The sequence below is a fragment of the Canis lupus genome, chromosome 15, assembly GCF_048164855.1.
Source record: "Canis lupus baileyi chromosome 15, mCanLup2.hap1, whole genome shotgun sequence".
Lineage (NCBI taxonomy): Eukaryota > Metazoa > Chordata > Mammalia > Carnivora > Canidae > Canis > Canis lupus.
In genome coordinates, this window is record NC_132852.1 from 48,702,019 (window position 1) to 48,721,171 (window position 19,153).

The following is a 19,153-nucleotide window of genomic DNA, read 5'->3' on the forward strand; positions in this document are numbered from 1 at the left end:
TTTTTCTTCATCTTCACTAGCATTTGGTGTTATCACTACTTTTTATTCTAGTCATTCTGCATCTCATTGTGGTGGTGATGGTGGCATCTCATTGTGATTTTCATTCCTACTTCAATAAAATAAACATGAATGTCTTTTCATGTCTTTGGCTTATTTTTTAAATTGGATTGTTTATTGTTTTACCACTGAGTTTTAAGAGTTCTCTATGTATCCGGTGTCAGATACGTGGTTTATAGATTTCTTTTTCTGTCTATACCTTGTCTTGTCATCCTTCTAAGATCTGCAGAATAAATGTTTAATTCTTGCAAGTTTTGATTTAATGATGTTTTCTTTTATGGATTATACTTTTATTGTTATCTAAGAACTCTTCACTAAGCCTGAAGTCCTAAGAATTTTCTCCTACATTTTTTTCCTAAAATGTTATAGTTTTGAATGTAATTTTTAAATCTGTGATTCATTTTGAGCTGATTTTTGTGTAAAATATGAGTAATTTTTCAAGTAAAGTGTATTCATCTACTAATAAATTATATATACCCATGGTAGGAAAATTAGCATATGCATAAAATTACAGAGTTACAGAAAATTAAGGATTTTCATAATCCTAGCACTTACAGAAAATCATTTAAGAAATCATAAAAGTTACATTTAGATGTTTGTCCTTTCAACTTTCTTTTTCTTTTGTTCTTACATGTATTTGGATCCCTTCCAATTCCTTTTGAAGATGGAGAGAAGTTTTGAAAATTAAACTTAGAGGTTAAATAGAATTTTATTCTCTTTCTTTTTCATCCTTTGGTCAGTTTTGCTGGTTAGAAAACTAAGTTTTAGAGAGGATAAGCAACTTGCCTTCAGCTGGAAAGACACAGTCGGAACTTACTCATCTCAGCCTGACCACTTACCTAGCCATCCATCATTCACTGCACCTTGCTCCATACTGGACTAAATTACAACAAACAACAAGGACAACAGCAACTGCTAGAGCACAGCAAAACAGAAGCAAAGTTCTTTGTGCCAGATTTGCGACTGTCTGGGAAAGCAGGATCTAACCCATAGTGAGGTAGTGTGTACCCTAGCTCAGTCTTGGCCTGGAGGTCTAGAAAAGGTGCCCAAGGAGAAATGAATACTTTGAAAAACAACAAATTAGGTATAGAGGCTCAGATTATACAAATGTTAAGAAAATAGAATTTAAATGTGGTCTAACTGTTCTTATTATCACAATATATTGTTTTCTACAGGCATTACAATAGGAAAATGAACAGTGAAAATTCCTAGAAAAAAAGCTTTTTAAAAAGAAGCTATAAAAGATACTTGGGGAACAATTGGGAGAAATCTGAATGTGAACTGGCATCTGATGTGTTAACTTGAATAGCGCAATGAGCTCTGCAATTGTCACACGGGTGGCAGGCTGGGGATGCAAGAGAGAGAGAAATGTGGCAAAATATTAACCAGGGTTGTATCTAGGTAGAGAGAATATCTGTGTCTTTTGTGTCATTTTTAAAAATTTTTTTAAATTTATTCATAAGAGACAGAGGCAGAGACATAGGCTGAGGAAGAAGCAACCTCCCTGCAAGGAGCCCAATGTGGGGCTCAATCTCAGGACCCCAGGATCACAACCTGAGCCTAAGGCAGACATGCAACCGCTGAGCCACCCAAACGTCCCTTGTGCCATTAGTTGAATTATTTAACATATCTTCAAAATAATAAGGTAGATGTTGGGATGAGGGAGATTTACCAGACTTCCCTAGATCCACAATTGCCTGCGTCACTGTGAGCAGCTAAGATCCAGGTGACCCGTCCAGGTTCGGGGCAGCCCGGGGGTGGCGCCTTGCCTCGGTTAGCGCTGCCTCCAGCCGGCGCATAAGACCTTGCCAGACGCACCGTTCACTTATCATAACGCCTTTCTGCCAAAACAGAAAAGCTACGGGGTGTATTTCGAAGGTGGAAAGAAAACATCCATTCCCTGACCGGGAATCGAACCCGGGCCGCGGCGGTGAGAGCGCCGAATCCTAACCACTAGACCACCAGGGAAGGCACGCTCACGCCGCTCCCGAGGTGCTAGACCAAACATGTAGCGATGACGCGGTCGGAGGGAAAGTGCGCTTGGAGGACTTTGGGTGCCTCCCCAGGCCCTCGCCTCCGCACGCCCGCAGAAAGGGCTGCGGGAGGACTTCGGCGACCTCAGGGTCTCTCGGGGGCAAAAAGAATCGCCAGCAGTCCCTGGGATGGTGTGGGGGTCCTTCAGGAGACGCACACAAAAGGTCTGTGTCAGAAGTGGGATTCGAACCCACGCCTCTATTCAGAGACCAGAACACCCGCGGGGAAGGTGAGCACCTTGAGTCTGGCGCCTTAGACCACTCGGCCATCCTGACACCCGGCGGGGAGGCCGGCTGCGCTGCACCCGCTTCCTGGGCGACCGCCGCCTCCGCCGCGCAGGCCGCCCGCCCTGCACTTCCGAGGACCGCGCGGCCGCTCGGCGCCCGGCGGCCCGGCCGGGTCTTCCCGCAGGGAGTCCAGCGAGCCGCTCCGGCCCGGCGCCCTGGGTCCCCGGCACCGGAGGGCTCCGACCGCGGCCGGCGTGCACCCCGCGGGGGCAAGAACCCGGCTGCGGCTGCCCCCGGCTCCCGCCGCCCTGCGCTCCCGGCTGGGCCTCTGCGGGTGGAGCACGGGAGACACGCGGGACGTCCTCGCGGCGGGGAGCGCGGGCGAGTCCGTGGTGACCCCGCACACCCCGCACACCCCGCGCCCCCGGCCCGCGCCCGCGCCCGCTCCCGCTCGCACCGCCGGCGCCGCAGATGATGCGGAGACACTATTAAAGAAAGCGATGACTGTAACCATCCGAGAAAAGGAGTCCTCACGCGTGACCCCTGTTGAAACACTATCAGGAAGGCTTTTTCTTTTTTTTTTTTTAATTTTATTTATTTATGATTGAGAGAGGCAGAGAGCCTGGCGCGGGACTCGATCCGGGGGCCCCGGGATCACAGCCTAGGCCGAAGGCAGGCGCTGAGCCCCTGACCCGCCCAGGCATCCCCCGTTAGGGAGGCTTTAAGGGCGGCCGTCGTGACAGGTGTAGGGACCACTGCAACGGGGGCTGGCCCCGGCAGGGACAGAAGTCGGACTCCATTCAGAATACAACAAAGAAAAGTGAAGTTTTCTAGCTAAGGAACCGGGGGGGGGGGGGGGGGGGGGTCAGTGGATGGCAAAGGAGGCAGAGAAAACATCATCCAGGGTTAGGATTCTGGTTGCTGGATCTGACTCGGCCTGACACGATTCTTGCTGAAGGCAGCCCTGGATGATAAAGAGCACTTTGGGGAAGGGGGGGTGAGGAACCCCATTGGATATCCAGGATGATCAGATATCAAGGATGGGAGATTCTGGCTAAATTTATTTAGCAGGAATCCTGCCAAAATTGGACAATGCAGAGACAAACATGGAAGTCCAAAAGTCAGGCCTAGTAGAAGAAAAAAAAAATCCAGGGAACACTTAAAGGAGTGCAAAGACAGCTAGCGTGCTTTAGCGGCCAGTGGGGAGGCCCCACTCCCCTGCTCCAGACTGCATCCCATTCAGTCCTTCATTCATTCACTGAGTCTTTACTGAGGGTCCCCTGAAAATACAGCAGTGAACGAACACAGAAGCCCTTGCCCTGGAAAACTGCTAGTGGGGGGAACAATCTGCACAAACAAATATATATGCTGGAGGAACAAGAGTAGGGTAGTGGGATAGCAGGTTGTATTTTTACACCGCCTTGGTCAAGTGAGTCCTGCTGAGGTGATTTGCTAAAATAATTTCATTTTAAAGATTTATTTATTTACGATAGACATAGAGAGAGAGGCAGAGACACAGGAGGAGGGAGAAGCAGGCTCCATGCCGGGAGCCTGAGACGGACTTGATTCCAGGACTCCAGGATCGCGCCTTGGGCCAAAGGCAAGTGCCAAACCGCTGAGCCACCCAGGGATCCCTAAAATAATTTTAAAAAGCAAAACAGGGACGCCTGGGTGGCTCAGCGGTTGAGCGTCTGCCTTCAGCCCAGGGCGTGATCCTGGGATCCCGGGATTGAGTCCCACGTCGGGCTCCCTGCATGGAGTCTGCTTCTCTCTCTGCCTGTGTTTCTGTGTCTCTCATGAAAAAATAAATAAAATCTTAAAAAAAAAAAATAAAAAGCAAAACAGGTGACTCTCACGCAAATATATGATGCACCCCTGTCAAGAGTTTATTCAGTTCATTTATGAGGGGCCCCGAATGTTGTTGCAATAACCAATTCAAATGAGATATTCAAGAGATTTTTTTTTTAATAATCAGTCAACCAAAGGAATGTTGAAAAAAGATTGCTAACAGATGGAAGGGAGGTTAATATCCTAAAGATAGGTAATAAACTATGATACTTAAAGTTATGATTTCTACTTTGGGGTAATTTTTATTTTTTACTTATTTATTTTTTACCAGACAGAAATCAGGGGCATCTCTTGACATGTTTTATTTGTATTGCTATAAACAGGACTCTCTGGCCTTGCTCTCACACAGAAACCGTATGCATTGCGATCAGTTTCCCACAAATTAACCTCTATACCTGCAGAATTATAAAATAGCCAACTCAGTCAAAGGTGCCCATGGAATCAGTTCACCCCCAAAAGGTCTGCTAGGCAATGCTAAGCACTCCACTGTTAGGACACCTAGCATCCAAAAGGACAAGAGCTGGACAGAAGTTAAGCCGTACAAACAGATTTTATTCAGGAACTATTGCAGTAGGGGATAGGAAACCTCATCTAGAACTGGGCTCGATTCCAAATATAGCAAGGACAAGCAAGGATTTATAGTCAAGGAACAGAATGAGAGTCAGTGGATGGAAAATGAGAAGAGAGGAGAAGGGAGACTTGCTATACTGAGCTAACAGGGTTTCTGCTAAAGGCAGGCCAGCCATGAGATAGCACCTGGAGGATGGTGGGGGATGAGGAATTTGATGAGATAGGGAGGGTGATTAGATATCAAGGATGGAGGGATTCTCGATAAACTGACCTAGCAGAATTGTTAAAATTAGACTCTGTGGCTATGGGCAAACTAAGGTTCTGTGGCCCCAGTTTTCCTGTTCCCCACCCAGTCTGGACAACCAGGCAGCTAGCTACCTTTTGCCTTACAATAGCCTTGCAGTGAGTGTGGCTTCTAGCTCCGGCCCAGTGCCCATCTTGCCCCAAAGCACCAATTGTAGGAACTCTTCAATGCCTGAGATTTATGGTTCTAAAGAAAATTATGCACCCTTGCAAATATCAGCTGCTGAGAACCTCACATGGAGACCATCTCTCCTTTTCCTTCCTCCATGGATTTGCTTATTCAGGCCAGCCCTGATTCTTTCTAGTAAAACTAGTGAATCACTACCCACTTCTGTAGAGAGCACAGTGAAGAAGGAAGTTATGGCCCAAGGCAAGAAAGAGAAGATGTTCTCTCAGACCCAGCTATATGTACTCAATGACAGATTTCAGAGACAGAAATACCTCAGTTTCCAGCAGATGGGAGAACTTTCTAGCCTCCTGAACCTTAGCTATAAGCAGGTGAAGACCTGGTTCCAGAACCAGAGGATGAAATGACGGTGGTAGCAGAAAAACAACAACGTAAGAGTCGCAGGATAGAACGGTGTGTCTCGTAATAGCTCAGCGACTACAGAACACCCAGGCTTCTACTCCTATCACCGGGGATTCCTGATGCAGACTTCTGGAAACCTTCCAGTATGGAGCAACCAGGCCTGTAATAACCCAGGTGGGAGCAACCAGACCTGGAAAAGCCAGTCCTGGAGCAACTGTTCCTGGAATAGTCAGATCTGGTGCTCCCAAGCCTGGAACAACCAACTGTGGAGAAGAATCCCTGCTGCCCCAGATCCAGTTCCAGCAAGATTTTGTCAGCCATGTGGAGTCCATCTTAGAAAGCTGCTGGGGAAAGCCGTAAGAGAGCAAACTGTCAAGTATTCTAGTACACAGCAGATGGTGGATCTTTCTCAAAGTACTCTGTGACTATATAGCCTGAAGATGTGTGACAATGAATCTATGAATCAGTCTCAATTGGTGCTGTGTTACTTCTCTGAAGATTTGTCTTTTAGGTCCTGGATCTCTGCCTTGATGTTCCGTTTCCCTTTATGCTCATTGTGTCCACTGCGGAGGGGTGGGGGGGGTTGGGGCTTGCTTAGAGTCTAATCAGAGAGGTTTCAGTAGATCAGCTACTGTGCACAACATGATAAAAGATGTTTCTGGTTGTAGATAACTAGATAGGATACTAGCTTGAATATCTTTGGGTTCTAGAATCTAACTTCAAGAATAGGAAGTATAAGTGATGAATCACTAAATTCCACTCCTGAAACCAATACTCACTATATGTTAATTAACTTGAATAAAAAATAGAATAGGAAGTAAAAGCACAGAGATGTATGATGGATTATCCTTGTTTTCTGAGATTGAGAGGTTTTACTTGTTGATGACCTCAGTTGTTCCAGTGCTGTTTTTACTACAACTCCTAATTTGAAAACAAAAACAAAAACAAAACAAAACAAAAAACCCTCCTAATTTGTTCATTATTCTAGTCTTTGTAGAAAGAGGCTTTATATTTCAATGCATCATGATAATAATACCAGTTGACTGGTTGGTTTATAGGTTTAAGTACAAATAAATAAAATACCCACTTTACCTTTATTTTTATTTTTTTAAAGATTTTATTTATTTGAGGGAGAGAGATCACGAGCAGGGGGAAGGGCAAAGGGAGAAGCAGACTCTCTGCTGAGCAGGGAGCCCAATGCAGGGTTCCATCTCAGGACTCTGGGATCATGACCTGAGCCAAAGGCACTGCACCATTCAGGCGTCCTCTCCACTTTACCTTAAAAAATAATTAGACTCTGCTAGAATAGACATGGAAGCCCAAGGTCAAGGCCTGCCTGAAAAAAGGGCTCGAAGTGTTACTGAACCAAAGTGGGCCTGCCCCCCCAGTTAGTTACAGATAGAGATTACAGCAGGTGAAGTTGCCTTACGAGGCCATCTTTACTTGTACAGATAAGGAGATCACAGGGAATAATTTCCAAAGCTGTGTCTCGGGAAACCAGGGAACACAGGCTCCTTTAGGGTTGGGATGAATATGCAGAAGGGAATTTTAACTTTATAATGAGGCTGAAGAGATTGTTGGTCCCTCCTCCGGTACTTTCTGATTCATCTGGGCAGGCTCTCCCTCAAATGTTTCTTTCTCTGTTCCTGTAGTTTGTTACCTTGTCTCTGAAGCTAAGACTGACAGCTAGATAGAAGCTTCTAGTGGTTTAGTTTCTAAAAGGAAGATTGGCACTTCAACAAAAGCTCCTACTAGAAATTTCCTGAGTTCAGGGGGTCGGGCTTTAATGAGAGGAGCCTAAGTAAGTTAAGTCAGGGAGAGTGTTTATCAGTAGTTATCTATGTTGTCTATTTACAAGTTTTGGAGAATCATTTCTTATCACACTGATAAGACTGACTGAAGGGAAGACATGAGTGTGAGGACACAGGGAATGGTGTTTTCAATAATGCTTATGATACTATCCAACTTCTGTGGTGGCCGCTTGGCCTTCATGACCTTTAGGCCAGCTTGACCCCACTTCGCAGTCTCCCATGTGCCCCAGGGAGCTAACCGCCTTTCCTTAACATGTTCAATCTGCCTTCATTCCCACTGCCATGGCCAGAGAAAGCCCTGCTCTACCTGGGCACCTGCATGCAGCAGAGAAGCTTACATTCCAGTAGAGAAAGACCTAGAATAAACAAGATAAATATGGGAGTGATAAATATATGACAAAAAACTAAAGCAGAGAAAGAAAGGTAGAGAGAGATGCAGGTGATGAGGAAGGCCTCTCAGGATGTGCCTTTTGAACAGAAATTTGAAGACAGTCAAGGAGCAACCAGATGAAGTATCTGGGGCCAGAGGGCTTCCGGGAAATGGAAGAACAAATAGAAAGGCCAACAAAGGAGACACAAAAGTACAGCTGGAACTGGGTGAGAGGGACTGGTGCCACCTGTAGAATGACTTCATTGAGCAAAGAGGACAGTTTTGAGCCAAGCTGCGGTAAGGTATGGCCTGCTTTCTGATGATGCCTTGGCTACTGCATAGGGAATAGACATTTGGGTGCAAGCAAATGTGAAGCAGAGAGAGCAACTGAGAGGCCACTACAGGGCTCCGTGACTAAACAGTGCGGCAGCGAGCCAAGCAGTGACAGGAGAGTGGACTTCTGGATACATTTTGTTTGTTTTGTTTTGTTTTGTTTTTCTTAAGATTTTATTTATTTATTCATAGAGACAGAGAGAGAGAGAGAGAGAGAGAGAGAGAGAGGCAGAGACACAGGCAGAGGGAGAAGCAGGCCCCATGCAGGGAACCCAATGTGGGACTCAATCCTGGGTCTCAAGGATCACACCCCAGGGCTGCCAGCAGTGCTAAACCGCTGCGCCACCAGGGCTGCCCTTCTGGATACATTTTGAAGGCCAACAGCATTTTTGATGTTGTCAACACAAAATGAACAAATTTTGTGGAATTTCTAATTAAGAAAAAAAAGAAAGGAAGAGGCTTATTTGAGCCCAAGTTAGGACAGCTGCTCAGGGTGTGCGGTCTTCACAAAGAAGAGAGAGCCCTGGGGGAAAATATTAGGAGCAGAGCTGTACATGTTTTAACACAAAGAGTTACAAATCGGGGGCTTGGGAAGATGGCAGAGTAAGAGGACCCTGAGCTCACCCAATCCCACGTTCACAGCTAGATATCATCCACATCCAACTCACTAAACCTGGAAGTGATCCAAAGACTGATAGAACAAACTCCACCACTAAATATAGAGAAGCTGCATCTGATACGAAGGTTACGAAGGTCAGAAAAGTGGAGGGAGACTGTCCCCAGGAGGGAGGAGCTGCACACATGGAGAGGGCAGAGAAATGGGCTTTCACCCCAGGAAGCTCACATGGGGAAGACTAATCCCCATAACATTTTGGCTTTAAAAACCAGAGGGGGCTGGGATGCCTGGGTGACTCAGCAGTTGAGCATCTGCCAGCTCAGGGTATGATCTGGGGGTCCGGGATCAAGTCCTGCATTGGGCTCCCTGCAAGAAGCCTGCTTCTCCCTCTGCCTATGTCTCTGCCTCTGTGTGTGTGTGTGTGTGTGTGTGTGTCATGAATAAATAAAATCTTTTAAAAAAGAAAAAATTTGGAAAGACTACAAATATATGGAAGTTAAACTAGATGCTACTAAACAATGAATGGGTCAATTAGGATATCAAAGAAGAAAAAAAGTACATGGAAACAAATGAAAATAAAAATACAATGCTCAAACCCTTTGAGATGCAGCAAAAGAGGTTCTAAGAAGGAAGTTTATAGCAATACAGGCTTACCTTAATAAGCAAGAAACACCTCAAATAACCTAACCTTACACTTAAAGGAGCTAGAAAAAGAACAACAAACAAAACCTAAAACCAGCAAAAGGAAGGAAATAATAAATATTGGGGCACAAATAAATGATAGAGAAACTAAAAAAAAAAAATTTGAACATCCATATGCCAACAATTTGGACAATGTAGAACAAATAGGTAAATTCCTAGGAACATATATACTACCCACACTGAAACGTGAAGAAATAGAAAATTTAGACAGACTGATTAACCAGCAAAGAAATTGAGTCAGTGATCAAAAACTCCCAACAAAAGTCATCAAAGATGATACGAAGAAGTGAAAAAACATTCCATGCTCATGGGTCGGAAGAACAAATATTGTTAAAATGTCTAAACTACTCAAATTAGTGTATGTATTTCATGAAACCTCTACCAAAATACCACTAGTTTTTTTCACAGAGCTACAACAAACAATCCTAAAGTTTGCGTGGAACCAAACTTTAGGACTCTTAAGAGTCCTAAAGACTCTAAAGAGCCAAAGCCATCTTCGAAAAAGAAAGTCAAGCTGGAGGTATCACAATTCCAGACTTCAAGCTGTATTGTAAAGCTATATTCATCAATATAGTATGGTACTGGCACAAAAGTAGACACATGGATCAATAGAATAGGATAGAAAACTCAGAATAAACACACAACTATGTGGATAATTAATATTTCATAAAGCAGGCAAGAATATCCAACAGGGAAAAGATAGTCTCTTTTCTAAATGGTGGTGGGAAAATTGGACAGCCACATGCAGAAGAATGAAACTGGGTCTCTTTCTTACAGCATACACAAAAATAAATTAGAAATGGATTAAAAACCTAAAAGTGAGACCTAAAACCATCAAAATCCTAGAAGAGAGCCCAGGGAGTAACCTTTCGGTCGTTAGCTGTAGCAACTTCTTTCTAGATATATCTCCTGAAGGAAAGGGAAACAAAAGCAAAAATAAACTATTGGGACTCCATCAAGATAAAAAATTATCTGCACAATGAAGGAAACCTCAACAAAACTAACAGGCAATCTACAGAATGGGAAAAGATATTTTCAAAGGACATATCCAATAAAGGTCTGATATCCAAAACGTATAAAGAACTTACAAAACTCAACACTCAACAAACAAGCCAATTCAAAAATAGGCAGAAGACATGAACAGACATTTCTCCAAAGGAGACACCCGGTTGAACAATAGACACATGAAAAAATGATCATCATCACTTATCACCAGGATGATGCAAATCAAAGCTACAATGAGTTATCACTTTACATCTATCAAAAGGGCTAAAATTAGCAACACAAGAAACAATAGTATTGGAAGGGATATGGAAAAAAAGGAAGCCTCGTGCAGGATTGATGGTGATGCTAACGGTGCAGCCATTGTCGAAAACAGTATGGAGATTTCTCAAAAACTTAAAAATAGAAATACCTAAGATCCAGCAATTGACTACTATTTACCCAAAGAGTAAAAAACACCACTGATTCAAGGTGATATATGCACCCTTATGCTTATAGCAGCATTGTTTACAATAGTCAAGCTATGGGAGCAGCCCAAGTGTCCATCGATAAATGAATGGATAAAGAATATATAGCATAGGGACGCCTGGGTGCCTTAGCAGTTGAACGTCTGCCTTTGGCTGGGGGCGGGGGGTGATCCTGGGGTTCCGAGATCGAGTCCCACATTGGGTTCCCTGCAGGGACCCTGCTTCTCCCTCTGCCTGTGTCTCTGCCTCTCTCTCTCTCTGTGTCTCTCATAATAAATAAATAAAATATTTTTAAAAAGAATATATAGTATATATATATGTATATATATATATATACACACACACACAATGGAATATTACTCATCCATAAAAAGAATAAGATCTTGCAATTTGCAATGATGTGGATGGAGCTAGAGATTACAATGCTAAGTAAAGAGAATGACAAATTTCATATGATTATACTTATATGTGGGATATAAGAAACCAAACAAGCAAATGGAAAAAAATAAGAGAGAGGAGGACAAAAGAAGAATAGATTCTCAAATACAGAGAACAAACTGATGGTTACCAGAGGGGAGGGGTGGGGAATTGGTAAAATACGTGATGGGAATTAAAGAATGCACTTTTGGTGATGAGCACAGGGTGATGTGGAAATGTTGAATTACTTTGCTGTACACCTGAAACTTCTATAATACTGTATGCTAACTAATTGGAATTATTTTTTTTCTTTTTTTTTTTTTTTACTAATTGGAATTAAAATAAGAACCTAAAAGCATCTTAATTATTTGTTTAACCAAAGTGGCCATAAGAGATTCTATTGAAAGTTGTATAGTTGTTAGGAAAACTTAGCTCCATGAATATTGAGAAGTTTTCGTTTTCTTAATTAAGAACCTGATAAAAACAAATACATAAACCTTGTATTTCTGGGCATATTGGAAAAAATTGTTTATAATTTTTTATCAAAAGCACACCTATAATCCAAGAAGACTTAGTTTTTTACAGAGCAAAAAGGCAAATTTTAATTTTATACCATCGTACTTTTAAAACTCACTTATTACAATCTTAGTCCTGACTGGATATAAAATTCTTTTTCAAAAATGCCCCTTTATAAATCTTTTATAAGTTTTTCTTTCATTTAGATTTTATCCTAAGTTTTCCTCACTAAATAACTAGTCACATTTCAGGACAAAATTATTTTTTTCCGTAAGGAAAAATGGATTTTCATTCTCTATATGTTTTTGACATATCTCTTGGTTTATCATTTTCCAGAAGTCTCAATTACATTGGCAGACTTTTAAATCTTAGAAATCTTAGTCTCCAGTGAAAACTAAATAGTGACCTATAATAGTGACTGTCTATTTTTTTAATAGTTTCACAGGTAGAATTTAGTGATTCATCAGTTGTACATAACACCAAATGTTCATAACATCAAGTGCCTTCCTTAATGCCCATCACCCAATCATTTACCACCCCCACTTTCCCTCCAGCAACCCTCAGTTTGTTTCCTAGAGTTCAACCTCTCTTATGGTTTGCCCCCTTCTCAATTTTCATCTTATTTTTGTTTTCCTTCCCTTCCCCTATGTTCATCTGTTTTGTTTCTTAAGTTCCACATATGAGTGAAATCATATGGTATTTGTCTTTTTTTTTTTTTAATTTTTATTTATTTATGATAGTCACAGAGAGAGAGAGAGAGAGAGAGAGGCAGAGACACAGGCAGAGGGAGAAGCAGGCTCCATGCACCGGGAGCCCGATGTGGGATTCGATCCCGGGTCTCCAGGATCGCGCCTCGGGCCAAAGGCAGGTGCCAAACCGCTGCGCCACCCAGGGATCCCGGTATTTGTCTTTTTCTTACTGACTTATTTCAGTTAGCATAATACCTTCTGATTTCATCCACATTGTTGCAAATTGTAAGATTTCATTCTTTTTAATGGGAGAGTAATAGTCCATTATATATATGTCTCACCTATTCTTTATACATTTATCTATCAGGGAACATCTGGGCTCTTTCCATATTTTAGCTCTTATGGACATTGCTGCTATAAACCTTGGGGTGCATGTGCACATTTGAATCATGATGTTTGTATCCTTTGGATAAATTCCTAGTAGTGCAGTTGCTAGGTTGTAGAGTAGCTCTATTTTTCATTTTTTGAGGAAAACCCATACTGTGTTTCAGAGTGGCTACACCAGTTTGTATTCCCACCAAGATCATAAGAGCCTCATTCTCCACATCCTTGATACCATCTGTTGTTTCCTGTATTGTTAATTTTAGTCATTCTGACTGGCATGAGGGGATATCTGTGGGTTTGATTTGTATTTCCCTGACGATGATTTATGTTGACCATTTTCTCATGTTTTTGGTGGCCATTTGCGTGTCTTCTTTGGAAAAAAATGTCCTAACATGGCTTCTGCCCATTTTGCAATTGGATTCTTGGTTATTTGGGTGTTGAGTTTGAATAAGTCCTTCGTAGATTTCCATACCAATCCTTTATCAGATAGATCATTTGCAAATGTGATCTGTCATTTGCAAACATCTTCTCTCATTCAATAGGTTGCCTTTTTGTTTTGTTGACCATTTCCTTTGCTCTGCAAGTGCTTTTTATCTTGACAAAGTCACAGTAGTTTATTTTTGGTTTTGTCTTCCTTGCCTTTGGAGATGTGTCTAGCAAGAAGGTGCTGCGGCTGAGGTCACACTGGGGCCTAGACTTGCTATTTTCAGCTGGCTTCCCCACTCTGATGCCTGGGAGCTTTGCCATATTCAGGCTCTCCTGTTCTTCCTGTGACCCCAGGGACCCTGAGATCATGCTGCCACACCTGGGATTCCTGCCCCACATTGCCACCTGAGCACCTTTAAGCCTGGGACATCCCCCACCATTGCAGACATCTAAAAGTTCGGATTTCATGTTCCACTGCTTATAATACTTGGTGGTAGCCTCCTTAGGCTGGGTCCCTCCCCTCCCCAGATCCTCTGATATATGGCTCCTGATTCACATCTCTGCACCTTCAAACTCCCAAGAAGTGGTTGCTTTTCTACTTGTAGAGTTGTAGCATTTCTTTTCTCAGATCTCCAATTGGTTTTGCAGGTGTTCAGAATGATTTGATAACTATCTAGCTGAATTCCAAGGACCAGATGAACTTAGGGTCCCCTACTTCTCTACCATGTTAACCTTAAAGCATAACCTATTTGTCTTAACAATTCCCCTGGAATGATGTGGAGGGGAGGGAGCCCTGATCACAACGAGAGGAGTGAGAGGGAAAGAAAGAGAGCAGCTTGTGCAGGGGATTTGCTCAAGAAAAACTCTCCCCCAAAACCATTCACTGGGAAAGGACTACCAAAAGTTGTTATCAACAGCATAGGTTAAAGTCTGAAGTTTTAAAAGTCTGCACCATCACCGGAGTCCTTGCTGATGGGCTTAGTGGTCCTTCTGTGGGCAAGGAAGACAGAGGCCCAGGTGCAGATGGCATGGTCTGAGCATCCCCTGGGTTGATGCAAAGAAACAGTTCTCCTTCTTGGAGTGCATTTGGGAAGAGTGGCATGGCCTCTTCAGGGACAAAATAGATGGCCATCACCAATGTACTTCCCTATTCTTTAGCATAGGAACAGAGACACCTGCTGAGGGTGGCAAATCTTGGTGTCAGCTTTTGATGTGCTTTACCATAAACTCTGAAGTGCTGCATGATCATGGGACCGCTTTTCTGGGACAAATTAGCACTAGCTACAGCATGGTGAGACCCTCTTCCAGAAGATCAGTGTAGGTGCATAACACACTGGGTCCCTCACATTTGGACTTTTGACACCTAACCACGCACCTAAGATAAAACACAGGAGAACTGTGCTGCTTGGCAGGCAGACAGCTTGGACACGGATAGGGTGATGGCAGGGATATGATGGAAACTAGGGACACAGGAAGGGAGATTCTTCACTCTACTGTGAGGGCTCACTTAAGAGTGGTGGGCGGTGGGTGAGAATTCTCTGCTTTGGGGAAAAAGAGTAGAGCAATACCATTCCTCCCACTCCCCACCCCACCCCCCATTAGCACTTGACAGACTTCAGTGAACCACACAGCGCCTCCAGTGGAGACTGCAGCCACTTAAACCGCATGCTGACACTGTGTGCCCTGCAGGAGCATCTTTATGTGGGCAAGTGTGCCTGAGAATTAGTACAGCAGGGTCCCTCCCCGAGAAGACCAGCACAAACCCCTCACATGCACTAAATCTACTGTTCATAGAGTGCTGCAAAGCTTCAGCTCTAGGGGAAATAGGATCTAGCATCTTTTAACAAGCCAACCAAAACACACCTAGTTAAATCTTGCCACACAGAAGATCCAAACACTCCCTACTGCAGGAGAAACTCTGCAGAGGACAACCCTGAGAGAAAGAGCAGCCAAAACACGACAGCAGAGTGCACATTCTGAAACACCTCCTGAAGCACCAGACCTAAGGCAGTATAGGACTTCCTTTTAATATAGTCATTACTCTCAGCAGTGGGAATATAACAGGCCTTTCTAACACACACACACACACACACACACACACACACACACACACAACACCTTAGCAAAATGACAAGACAGAGGAATTCATGACAAAAGAAAGAACAGAAAGAGGTCATAGCCAGGAATCTAATCAAAACAAGTAATATGCCTGAATCAGAATTTAAAATAATAATCATAAAGATATTACGGGCTTAAGAAAAGTAGAGAAGACACCAGAGAATCCCTCACTGTGAAGATACAGGAACTAAAACCCAGTCAGGCCAAAAAAAAACAAAAACAAAAACAAAAAAACAAAAAAAACTATAACCAAGATGCAAAACTGACTGCATTCTATGACAACAGGATGGAGGAAGCAGAGGAGTGAATCAGTGTATAGAAGAGAAAAGAGAAGGGATCCAAATACCTGAAATCACAAATGAAAAAGGAGGAGATATCACAACCAACACCACAGAAATATAAATAATTATCAGAGACTATTATGAGCAATTATATACCAACATTTTTGGCAACCTGGAAGAAATGGATACATTCTTAGAAACATATATTCTACCAAAACTGAAACAGTAGGAAATAGAATATTTGAACAGACCCACAATCAACAAAGAAATTGAATCAGTAATCAAAAATCTCCCAACGAACAAAATTCCCAGGACAGGTGTCTTCTCAGAGGAATTCTACAAGACATTTAAAGATGACTGTTCTTCTCAAACTGTCCTAAGAAATAGGAAGAGGAAGGAAAGCTTCCAAACTCATTCTTCAAGGCCAGTATTACCTTGATTCCAAAACCAGACAAAAACTCCCCTAAAAAGGAGAATTACAGGCCAATATCGCTGATGAACATCATGCAAAAATTCTCAACAAGCTACTAGCAAATCAAAAGCAACAGTACATTAAAAGTATTATTCACCACGATCAAGTGGGATTTATTCCTGGTCTGAAAGGGTGATTCAATATTCACAAATCAATCAATGCAATAAACCACATTAATAAAAGAAAGGATAAGAATCATATGATCTTCAGGGTGCCTGGATGGCTCAGTTGGTTAAGCATCTGCTTTCAGCTCAGGTCATGATCTCAGGGTCCTGGGAGAGAGCCATGTGTCTGGCTCCCTGCTTGGCAGGGAGCTAGCTTCTTCCTTTCCCTTCATGCTCTCTCTCTCTCAAATAAATAAATAAATAAATAAATAAATAAATAAATAAATAAAATCTTTTTAAAAAAATGATTCCCACAATAGATGCAGAAAAAACACTTCAGAAAATACAGCATTCATTCTTGATAAAAACCTTCATCAAAAAAAAAAAAAAAAACCTTCATCAGAGTAGGGACAGAAGGAACATACCTCAACATTATAAAGGCCATATATGAAAGACCCACAGCTAATATTGTCCTCAATGGGGAAAACTGAGAGCTTCTCCCTTAAGGTCAGGAACAAAACAGGGATGTCCACTCTCCTCATTGTTATTTAACATAGTCCTGGAAGTCTTAGCCTCAGCAATCAGACAACAAAGAGAGATACAAGGCAACCAAATAAGCCAGGAAGAAATCAAACTGTCACTATTTGCAAATGACATGATGCTCTCTGCAGAAAACCTGAAAGACTCCATCAAAAACTTGCTAGATGTGATACATGTATTTAACCAAGTCTCAGGATATAAAATCAATGTTCAGAAATCTGTTACATTTCTATAAACCAATAATCAAGCAGCAGAAAGACAAATGAAGGAATTGATCCTATTTACAATTGCACCAAAAATCATAAGATACCTAGGAATAAACCTAACCAAAGAGGTTAAAGATCTGTACGCTGAAAACTATAGAACACTCATGAAAGAACAAATATTGCTAAAATGTCTATACTAAGCAAAACAATCTACACATTTAATGCAATCCTTATCAAAATAGCATTTTTCAGCAGAGCTAGAACAAACAATCCTAGCATTTGTTTGGACCACAAAAGATCCCGAATAACAAAGGAACCTCAAAAAGGAAAGTAAAGCTGGATGCATGACAATTCCAGACTTGAAGTTGTGTTACAAAGCTGTAGTCATCAAGATAGTACGGTACTGGGATCCCTGGGTGGCGCAGCGGTTTAGCGCCTGCCTTTGGCCCAGGGCGCGATCCTGGAGACCCGGGATCGAATCCCACGTTGGGCTGTTGGTGCGTGGAGCCTGCTTCTCCCTCTGCCTGTGTCTCTGCCTCTCTCTCTCTCTCTCTCTCTCTCTGTGACTATCATAAATAAATAAAAATTACAAAATATAGTATGGTACTGACTGTGAAGCAGACACATAGATCAATGAGACCGAATAGAAAATCCAGAAATGGACCCACAACTATATGATCAACTAATCTTTGACAAAGCAGGGAAGAATATCTGATGGAAAAATGACAGTCTCTTCAACAAATGTTGCTGGGAAAAGAATGAGTGAAGCTGGACATTTCTTACACCGTACACAAAAATAAGCTCAAAATGGATGGAAGATCTAAATGTGGGACAGGAAACTCTCAGAATTCTAGAGAACACAGGGACCAACCTCCTTGACCTACGCAGTAGCAACTTCTTAGTATAGACCTCTCCAGAGGCAAGAGAAACAAAAGTAAAAATGAACTATTGAAACTAACAAGATAAGAAGCTTCTGCAAGGGATCCCTGGGTGGCGCAGCGGTTTAGCGCCTGCCTTTGGCCCAGGGCGCGATCCTGGAGACCCGGGATCGAATCCCACGTCGGGCTCCCGGTGCATGGAGCCTGCTTCTCCCTCTGCCTGTGTCTCTGCCTCTCTCTCTCTCACTGTGTGCCTATCATAAATAAATAAAATTAAAAAAAAAAAAAAAAAAAGAAGCTTCTGCAAAGGAAACAGTCAACAAAACTAAAAGGCAGCCTATGGAATGGGAGAAGATATTTGAAAATGACATATCTGACAAAGAGTTACTGTCAAAATTACATGAAGAACTTACTAAACTCAATACCCAAAAAACAAATAATCCAGTTAAGTAATTGGCAGAAGACATGAATAGACTCCCCCTCCCCCCAAAAAAAGACATCCAGGTGGCTAACATTGAAAAGATGCTCAACGATCAACATCACTCATCATCAGGGAAATACAAATCAAAATGATGCGATACCACCTCACCCAGTCATAATGGCTAAAATTAACAACTCAGGAAACAACAAACATTGATGAGGAGGTGGAGAAAGGGAAACCTTCTTTCACTGTTGATGGGAATTTAAACTTGTGCGGCCACTCTGGAAAACAGTATGGAGGATCCTCAAAAAGTGAAAATAGTAATACCAAAAAAAAAAAAAAAAAGAAAAAAGAAAAAAGTAATACCGTATGCCCTAGCAATTGCACTCCTGGGTATTTACTCAAAAGATACAAAAACAGTGATTTGAAGGGGTACATGTACTCCAATGTTTATACCAGAAATGTTCACAATAGCCAAATTTTGGAAAGAGCCCAAATGTTCATATGTTCATCAACTAAGGAATGGGTAAAGATGTGTCATATATGTATATGTTATATACACATATATGATATTATCTAAAAGAATGAAACTTGCCATTTCAAATAACACGGATGAAGCTAGAGTATATTATGCCAAGTGAACTGAGTCAGTCAGAGAAAGACAAATACCACATGATTTCACTCATATGTGGACTTTAAGAAACCTAACAAGTAGGGAGGGAAAAAAAGGAGTGAGGGAAAGCAGACTCTTTTTAAAAATTAATTAATTAATTAATTAATTAATGAGAGAGAGAGAGAGAGGGCACGATTGGCGTGAGGACAAAGAGAGAAG

General features: G+C 42.3%; 2 non-coding genes and 1 pseudogene across 2 annotated transcripts; 1 reads left to right on the forward strand and 2 right to left on the reverse strand.

Annotated features, from left to right (window-relative positions):
* Positions 1-1,953: 1,953 nt before the first annotated feature.
* On the reverse strand, positions 1,954-2,025 carry TRNAE-CUC (transfer RNA glutamic acid (anticodon CUC)). Its single transcript has one exon. It is a non-coding gene; the product is annotated as a tRNA-Glu (tRNA).
* A 235-nt stretch (positions 2,026-2,260) lies between these two features.
* On the reverse strand, positions 2,261-2,366 carry TRNAL-CAA (transfer RNA leucine (anticodon CAA)). The gene is made up of 2 exons: positions 2,329-2,366; positions 2,261-2,306 (listed from the first exon to the last, which is right to left on the reverse strand). It is a non-coding gene; the product is annotated as a tRNA-Leu (tRNA).
* Positions 2,367-3,999: 1,633 nt separating this feature from the next.
* On the forward strand, positions 4,000-6,665 carry LOC140604428 (homeobox protein NANOG pseudogene; annotated as a pseudogene).
* Positions 6,666-19,153: the final 12,488 nt, after the last annotated feature.